This window comes from Patella vulgata, chromosome 2 (assembly GCF_932274485.2).
Source record: "Patella vulgata chromosome 2, xgPatVulg1.2, whole genome shotgun sequence".
NCBI lineage: Eukaryota > Metazoa > Mollusca > Gastropoda > Patellidae > Patella > Patella vulgata.
The window spans coordinates 32,201,904-32,211,727 of NC_065880.2; the positions used below are offsets into that span (position 1 = coordinate 32,201,904).

Consider the following 9,824-nt stretch of genomic DNA (forward strand, 5'->3'; position numbering starts at 1 on the left):
TGTCAGTGGTGCAGCGGGTCTGGAAATAAGAAAAAAACATCCAGTCGTTCGGACGGAAGAGAACCCATAACAGCTGACATTAAATTAAATTTGCAGACCTCACGCCAAATTTGTCATTGTCTCAACCTTGGACACCCTCCCGTTGCTCAAATTCCTGGACATGCCCCTGTTTATATGATATCTCTTTACAGAAGGATAACCCTGAATAACAACACAGTAACTTACATATCCTACATGTATATATCTGATTATAAACATATACACATATCATCAGGTATAAACAGACAATAATAATAATAATAATAATAAAAACTTTATTTAATGAGGCAACGTATTTAGTTTGCAAAAAAAAAAAACTAATCTTCCATAGGTCCCTCCTAAACTACAAAGACATATATACATGTAATATCAGGATAAATTTAAAATCATTAGAAATGCAATAGCATTTTAAAGTGGGAAGTTTGATAAGTCACTCCCAAACTACAAAACATATACATTATACAAGTAGAATATAGGAAGAACACTATAATTACACACAAAATAAAATATGTATGTCATCAGTTGAATATTATGGTTCCTTCAGTGTGCAAAATAAATGAGTTTTCAGTTTAATCTTAAAATTTTCAACATTTTTACACATCTTTATATCAAAAGGCAGATTGTTCCATAAAAGACATGCAGAATAATGAAAAGTACGTTTCATGGATTCCGTTTTGCATTTTTGAAGAAAAAGAGATTTACTGGTCTGTGAACGGAGCAAGATATCCGTTTTGGAAACAAGAGATTTTTCAATAAAATGGAAATTTAGATAAAGTGGAGTATTAAATGTAATAATTTTGAATGATAAGACAATTTTATTGTAAAGAATCCTCTGTGTAAGGGTAAGCCAACCGAGTTTAGTAAATAAAGAGGTGGACGGAGTTTCAATCGGTGCATCAAGAATAGCTCTTGCTGCCCTCTTTTGTAATTTTAAAAGAATGTCTAATCTACTTTTGGTAGCATTTCCCCAAATAATAGAGCAATAATCAAATATTGGTAGTATGTAACTGTTATAAAACAAAATTCTTGTCTCGTAAGGTAAATGATCTTTTATCTTATTTAGGAGAAATATTTTTGATGCAAGTTTTTTAGACATATCTGCTATCTGTGCTTCCCAATTAAGGTCATATTTTAATATAATGGAACACGTAGTTTATCATAGGTCAGTTTAAACACAATAAAAGACTCGCCTATACATGAGTTAAGCCAACAAATTTATTCATAAATTTGGCTCAATTATATTGCAAATATATGCCATACATCTTGGTGCTATCCGGACTTCTCCAAGCCAAATCAGTCTGGCCAAAATAGCGACTGGCTGTTCACATATACAGTTTACACAGTGTCCAACAGAAAGTTCTAAATCTGAATGAATGAATGAATGAATGAGATATAGCACAATTGGGAGTAGCTGGCCCAATTGGCTTCAAACCTGCACTGGTGATCAGAGGCTAAGTGAGAGGGACACAATGACAAGCTTTGTGTCATGGATTAGAGTTTCTGCACCCCCTTGCAAATGGCAAAAAATCACACTTCCAATGCGGTTTTCAATATTATGATCATATCATAATACCCAACCAGTGTCAAACATATACCGTGGGTCAGATATGCTACAAATCGACTCTAGCATGTTCCACACAGCTTAAAATTACCCGGTGGCACCCCCTCCCAGCACACACACATAAATATCATTTTTTGAGGTCCCGGACGGGATCTTTTTCCTCATGCAAAATAATGGGTCACCACGCCCCATTTTCATTGGTTGTTTACAGTACCCAAGTAAGAACACAAGTCAGTGATATAATTTGTCAGATGTTAAACATAACTGAACCAGATAATATATAAAATACCGAATATAAAACAAGAATATGAAAAAGGAATTGAAAAACATCTGATATTAATCAGATACATTATGTTAAGACCTGTTAGTAGTCTCCATGTTCTTCTATAGGCTTGCCATAAGGTGTTTAACACAATAGTTCATATAACACATGACACTACGGTAGACATACTAAATACAATGTTAACAACATAATTACACCATGTGTTTTTACAGACACTTCTACATAATCTACCGGACTGCATATGACTTCATATTAACAATATCATATAAAAGAGCTTATACCTGTACCTCAACTGATGTAGAGAACATGTATATACCATCAGGTGGGTATAATATCTCAGTCCAGGTAACAGCTGTTTAGGCACATAAAAAGTGCCTCATATGCTTAAAGCAGCATTATGGAAAAATTAGATAAAGAGATGACAGTCCTCGCTATAATAGTTAAAAAATAGATAATGTAAAAGGACTATGCTGAAAATTTCAGTCAAATTATTTCACTCTGAACCGAGAAATTCTCATTTCAATAACACTGTAGCCTCGATTGTCATTGTTACTGTTGTTACAATAATAAACAAAGTCTTCATTTTTACAGTTGATCATCAACTACCGTTGAACCACAGATCGGACTCAAATATTTTTAACACTGGACCCATCAGATGGCATCGAGAGTTGATTATGGTTTTGTCAGTAATAAATGTCTAATACTGTAGTTTACATAACATTTACGGCCTAAAGAAATACCTGCAATAGGCAGATTTAGCTCTTGCATAATGCCTGATTAAGTTAAGATGGTTTTAATGCAAAGGTGAGAAAAATAAACCAGTATAAATATAGCAGATCGCTACATTTGTACCTGTGTTGTCTTATAATTGCCAGCTTCCCATAGCTTTTTGGTGTATGGTTTTGTGGAAATTTGCAGTTTCAAGTAGAATATCTAAAACCTCTGACCGTGGCTGTCAGAATAGTTAAGCTGGTTTAGCTTAAAGTATATATTAACACTACAATCTTCTGAATTCAAGAAGCCAGACATCAGGCACCATATACAGGTTTGGCCAGGCATAGTTCTTCTGGTGCACAGATTTGTTTTTATGTGTGTTTAATCAAGTTTACTACATCATGTACATGTACATAGTCTGGCACAAAATTCTAATTTTGAGGCACCAGTTCATTAATGCCTGACATTTTGTTAAGAACAACTAAAATCATTATTTCCATGCCTGGATTATACATTACATGTACATTGTTTATTTATGGTACTTTTAAAGTAGAAATCATCTGATCATTATTTTGATCAAAAATCATATTTATGTTCACTTTTTATTAAATGCTGCTAGAAAAACGTCCTTTTAAAATAAGAAATATTTTCAATATTGGGAGTACTGTTAACTGTGTAGACTGTGAACCTGCATAGGAATGACACGAACAATATGACATGATACATGTCATTAAATGTAAATGTTATGAAAAATAATAAAAAAAACAATTAAAAATACTAATAAGGTCAATTATATACTTGAATAAAAAGCAAAAAACATTAAAGGTAAAACTGGGACATGTACTAAAATAATACATAATGGTAAATGTTTTAAATTAAACACTTGTTGATCAGGACTAATTTTTCCATTAAATATTAAAAAGATCAAAAGAAAAAAAATTATTTTAACGCAAAAGCAGAAAATTGATAATTTAATGGGCAAAATGGAATCTTTAGGTGAAACAAGCTTTTCACAAAAGAAACGATAAATTATCAAAAATGTTTTCAAACTTCCAAACTGTTGCATAGCATAGCACAAGAAAATTATTTTTTGACAATAGAATAGGCCTTTATGATTAATAAATTATTAAATAATATTAGCTGAGTGACATCTGTTAATATGTGCAATGAAGAGATGTGACGATAGAATGATGTTTTTGTTTAAACTAGATATGATATTATGGTATGGTGAAGGTGAGTTGATTGTTAGAATGCAAGATCTCATATGCCACCTGGTGTGTAATGTAAAAACCTATGATAGTCAAGATGTTATCCTTATCTTATGATCCTACATGTATTAATATTACACTTTAAGTAAAACGAAATGGAATTGAAATTCTCATTTTGACACTAACTTACGGCCTAACTGCTAACAATGAGGTTGATGTCATATTGATCTTTTAAAAAAGCAAGAGAGAGAGAAATTGGATTTAACGTCCACTTGACACAAACAAGGTCATTTCGGGACTAACATGGTTCAATTTTGTTTCCATAATTCGCTTGCGAGTAGGGGTCTTTAGCAGTGGGAGGAAACCGGAGGACTCGGAGAAAACCCACGAGGTTGGACAGGCGACCCTAATACTTGTCACGTACAACCAGGGATTCGAAACCACGCCAGTTGACTCAATGACAGACTTTATGATACAGCGCGCACATGCTAACCATTAATTCATCCAACCCATTTTTTTTTATCTATTTAGCCTAAGCAGAAAATGCTCACCATCGAACTCATCCAAGATATTCACATAATGGATATCTACAATGTACACTAAGTTTGAATACACTACCTCAATTAAAATAGAAGCAGGGTTATTTTGTTTCAATAACCGGATGGTCGATGGACAGTGGTTTAGCATAAGCAGAAAATATTCTTTATCGAACTCAGTCAAGATATTCACCTCATGAACATCCTACCAAAGTTTGAACATTCTACCTCAATTACAACCAGATGTTACAAGATGGTGCTGTCAGGAATCAAACCTGTGACCCCGGGCATTGAATCCAAACACCTTTACTGAGTGAGTCAAACATAATCCCCTCCCCCAACACACCTACAAGACCATAATCAGTATAACTTGAGATTGAGACACCACAGTATAGATCAATCTAGCTGTACCCAGATATACATGTACAAACAATCATACATGTATAGCACACACAGCATACTTACCTCCCTGCTAACCTATTTTCTTAGTCCCCTGCTTTGGGTGAAAGGTGTGGAGCAGGGACAAAAATACCCAAACTAATAAGACATGTGACGTTAAAAACACCTGGTCAAGCCAATACAGGGCCAGTTGAGTTCTGGTTAGACTTGTAAAGCCCCATATTTTATGCAATGTAAACTCATTTTTGCATTCATTTCTACTGGCATCAGTACTTTTACTTATAATTTTGAAGATGATGCATTCAGATTGTGCTGTGCAGGTGTGTGGCTAATTTAGCTGTGTATTGCAGCTTTACAACTTAAAACAATACAGCACAACAGACAAAAAGAGGACCAAACTAGCCTTGATTACGTGTAAACACAGCTTACATGTATGTTTAAGTAGACTAAGAATAAATATGAAGAATATAAGATATATTTGGGTTTTATCTATAAGATATATTTAAGTTATATCTATCAGATATCTGGTGTAAGCCTATATAATGACAACTTCTTATCACGAATTCTACCCAACACTATAGATTACCACGATCAGTATATAATACATAGCAAATACCACACAATAGATATTCTATCAAGATTTATATCATTATGCATTGTAATTGTTATATTATACAAACTATTAACATTATATGCAATTGTACGGCATAATATTCAATAAATATTTCTTTTCATGCAACATGAAATTACAAGACATTTCAATCTTCATTCATCTTATTCTTGACAAGCTAAATGTCAATATAGTGGTGTACAAACTCGATTTTCAGGTCTACAAATCTATGGATGTACATTTATAAAAAAAAATCTTGCTTTTGCCCCAAAATTTCAGAACACTGATTGACAAAGTTTTATTTTCCTGAAAAGTCACACATTTTTCATACTTTTGGAAGAATTGTAGCCCCTCTAAAACCTCTCATACATGTCTATTCATTCATGTACATGCTTTCACTTTAATCACAGCTTAGTGCTAGCAAATAAAACAAACTAAAAAGATGCATTAAATGTACTGTGATGTAGGAATTAAGAGTTTGTGTTTAAAACTGTAACAAAACAGGTTTATTGTGAGTAGCAACAAAAATATTCCATAGACAAAATCTATATAATATATATATGTATTTGGGACAGTCATGTTAACATGTTTAAATGTATAATATATACAATGTACATGTATAAATAATTGCATTGAAAATTGGATACATATATCTATTTAAAATGTCTTCTTTTTATAAACTGTGATTTTTTTTTTTACATTTTTCATTTAAACATGATTTCTCCTTTATAACATGATTTGTTTTTCCTTTATAAACATGATTCTTTCTTATTTTTTTAAACATGATTTTTTATTTTTTTTTAAGCATGATTTTTTTTTTCTTTGTTAAACACAATTTTTTATCTTTTTTAAACATGATTTTTTTTTCTTTTTTAAACATGATTTTTTATCTTATTTTAAACAATTTTTTTGTGGTTTTTTTTGTTATAGGCCTACTACTTGGATACCAGTATCTACGAAGTTGGATTTATACAAATAACTTTTACCGGTAGGCCTTGGAGTAATAATTAAGGGTATGAATGAATGTACCTCTAGAAAATTATAATATATCTCTCTATTGTCATTGATTTTAAAATATTCTATCTCTATTGATCTTTAAAGAAAAGGTAAACATGGGCTTGAATTGGTATTTATTATTGGAAAAGTTTTTAATTACCAATCCAGTTGGTCTCTATATTTTTTCTATTCTCTCAAAAACTGTCTAAACGTTTTTCCACCTGTAAACATTATTGATAAATTTAGTATTTACCGGATCCGCCCAGTTGAGAGTTAATGATAACATGTTCTTAACAATAATAGTATATTGAAACTATTTCAACACCTTGACCTATATACACATCCAAATAACTTTCATTTCAGACATTGCCAAAGCTCAGATTTAACTTTTTTGTCAAGAGACAACCTGCAATTAGTGAAATATCTCATAACATTTGTAAAGAACGTGTCAGACTCGACAGGTTAAGAATAAACTGAACTCTTCGACAAGTTTCGGTATTTTGATCGTTCGTTTGTTCAACACGTGAAAGTCATCCACAAAAATCTTCTCAAAAAAAAGTTACAAAACTAAAATGTCTTACCTCGAATTGGCATCGTACTCCACGGCTGTAATACTCCTTGTATAACAGATAGTCTTAGAACTCCTGAAACCAATATTAGTAGAAGTTTGTGAGAGAATTCCTACACACAGACCGTGTTCGATACTTGACGTTTACTAACGATACGCTACCATAACACACACACACCGAATAGCTCAGACACCATCAGGGGCAGGTAACTCGTGATTAAAAACGGGTGCGAGTCGTGTTTAAGACGTTTTATAAGTTTCCGTTTTTACTGTTCTACAAAGTTTAAATAGAAAAACTATCTGGCACGCTTACCAGCTGACCAATACGCATACACGGGACGAGAATAAACGTTAAGAAAGGTCAAGTTATTGGGGGAAAAACACGTGAGTAATAGAAAGCACGAGTGTATGATAAAAACAAATATATAATGTGACTATAAAAATATAGAATCTATAAACAATACATAAAATTAATTATTTTTTTCAGAGATTTATTCAGAGATATGATTCATCCATCATTAATTTAATGTGTATGTCACTCAAAAATGTCCTAACCGGCCCGTGACTTTTTCTCTTTTTTTTATGTAGGCTTGTTATGGATGCAGGTAGGCCTATATAGTTCGCTGCTTTGTACATATTTCGTATATTATACATTTCGTTTGTATCCCCATAAGAATGATAATTAATCTTATTCTACGTACATAATAATGTTCCAAACTGATTTTTGCAATCTTTGTAGGGTGAATTGTGCCGTTACACCAAAATAAAGGTTAAATATAGAATTTAAAACAGTAGGCTACACAATCAAAAATATTTTACTAAAACAACACTTAATTTTCAACAGTTATTCAGATTTATTAAAGGAGGCAAGTCATTGACTTAATATAATCCACAGTCTTCGACGTTGTCAATTTAAATCAGCATTGGTGTTGTGATCTTACCTGGAAAAGATGGGCTTCTGATATCCAATATTTAAGACAAAATAAACATTTTACCATTGCCATTGGTACACGAATCGTGTACCATAATGCGTTTCAGCGCCATTTGTAACAAGGTGCTCAAAGAATGAGGCTAGACATATTCTATGTCATGTCAAACGGTGATATCATGTTCTTATTTGGAGAGCATGCGCAATAAATAATATCGGTGTTGACTGGAATAACCAGAGCTAGAAACTGACTTGCGGTTGAGACTTCTGGCGTATTTCGCCGAACATAACTGATGACAATTCACAGTAAAACGGACACGATTGAATGTAAAACAGTTGATATAAATTCATATTACATTATTATATGTGTTGCGACCCATTTGTGAAAATTTCTAGGTCCAAAATATTAGTGATTTAGCTCCTTTGAATCAACATGGTTGTTGTTATCTTACCGTGAAAAGATGGTCGTTTGATATCCAATATTTAAGACAAAATGAAAATTTTAAAATTGGCACACGAATCGCCCGCCAGAATTCTTTGGAGCTCAATTTGTAATGGAGCGACTCGATGAAATATCCCACAGGGTAGAATACTACCGGTGTAGACTGGAATAACCAGACGTCAACGACTGCCATTCAATTTGGACCCTTCGCGTAGTACGCCGAACATTTCTAGGTGCCAAAACGAATTATAACTTAAATTATGACCATACATTTGCTGTTCGGGCAAAATTTTCTTCAGAGCTTACTGCGTGGCGTGTGTTTCTTTTCATGAGCCTGGCTGGTGCACCGGTTCACCATTGCAGTCGGGGCAGAACATAGGACGTTAACCCCATTTCATTTCATTTCCAGCTTGTGCAGAAACTCCGATTTAAAAATTTCATTCACTAAGAATTGTGATGATTGACAATATTTTACATAGAACATTCTTGACCCATCCTATCGGACCGTAATGATTAATTATTGCCCCTATTGACCAAACCCCACACATTTATAATTACAAAAAAATAGACCAGAAATGTTTGTTGCTTTGATGGAGCATGACCAAAACAAAATTTTCGGTAACTGAAGAAAAAAAACCCAATCGACATGAAAATAGCGTTGCCTGGGTAAAAAGGTCGTTTATGAAAAAATAATATTATTTTATTGTGCTGTTATTGATACCAATTACTCTAAACTGAATTATGATCCTGCGCATTTCCCGCCAAAATATAATTAAACAAGAAACATTGAAAGTCACCAAAACTCAGCACGTACGTGGAGATAATTTTCGCGCCAATTGGCACGCACTGTGGCACTGATCTGTGAAACGAGTATTAGCAACATGTGTAATACGTCATGAACACGTGTTTTATCAAATCTTCTGATAATACCTCCTCAGAAGACCCTTTCTCTCCATTCCTTGCTGAAATATTTGAAAACAGACCTAGTTCTTCATTTTCGCCTATTTATTTATGTTATATATTTGATGCTATGATCCACACAATTTAGCCCGTTGAACTCAAATTCTTTCCATCTACCTATATAGCCTATGAATGACTGGATTGGAAGTTCCCGAACCGTCGACACTTTACGCAGGTTGTTTCTGCGCTTTGTGTAACAAGTGTAATGTGAACCTAAACATGCCACTTTCCCTCACTCAAATATTACAAAGCGCGTGATGCCTCGTTGCTTCCTTATTTGATTAGAGCAGTGTGACATTTTTTTTTTCAGTCTAGTTAGTATTCTAAAAATTAAGTCCAAATAAACTACACTAAGAATCATTATTTAATTATCTTAACAACTGCTACATATCCGTTAACCAAAATGAAAAAAATATGAGGTTTAACGTCCTATTTTACTGCACCAATCTGGGTTTACTAAACAGTGTACTGTGAGGGACATTTTGCTCGGGCAGCGGCGTTTCCGCCTACTCTTCATCGAGTTTCAACTGCTGATTCTTACCAGGTCCACCTTCCTACTCCACTGACAAGGGAAACCACC

The 9,824-nt window shown here is 33.4% G+C and overlaps 1 long non-coding RNA gene across 1 annotated transcript in view; it reads right to left on the reverse strand.

Moving 5' to 3' along the window:
* Positions 1 to 7,082, reverse strand: part of LOC126809787 (uncharacterized) — a 98,257-nt gene extending 91,175 nt beyond the window's left edge. The window contains exon 1 of the long non-coding RNA XR_007674950.2: positions 6,928 to 7,082. This is a non-coding gene — a long non-coding RNA (uncharacterized LOC126809787). The remainder of the gene's footprint in view (positions 1 to 6,927) is intronic.
* Between the last annotated feature and the right edge of the window lie 2,742 nt (positions 7,083 to 9,824).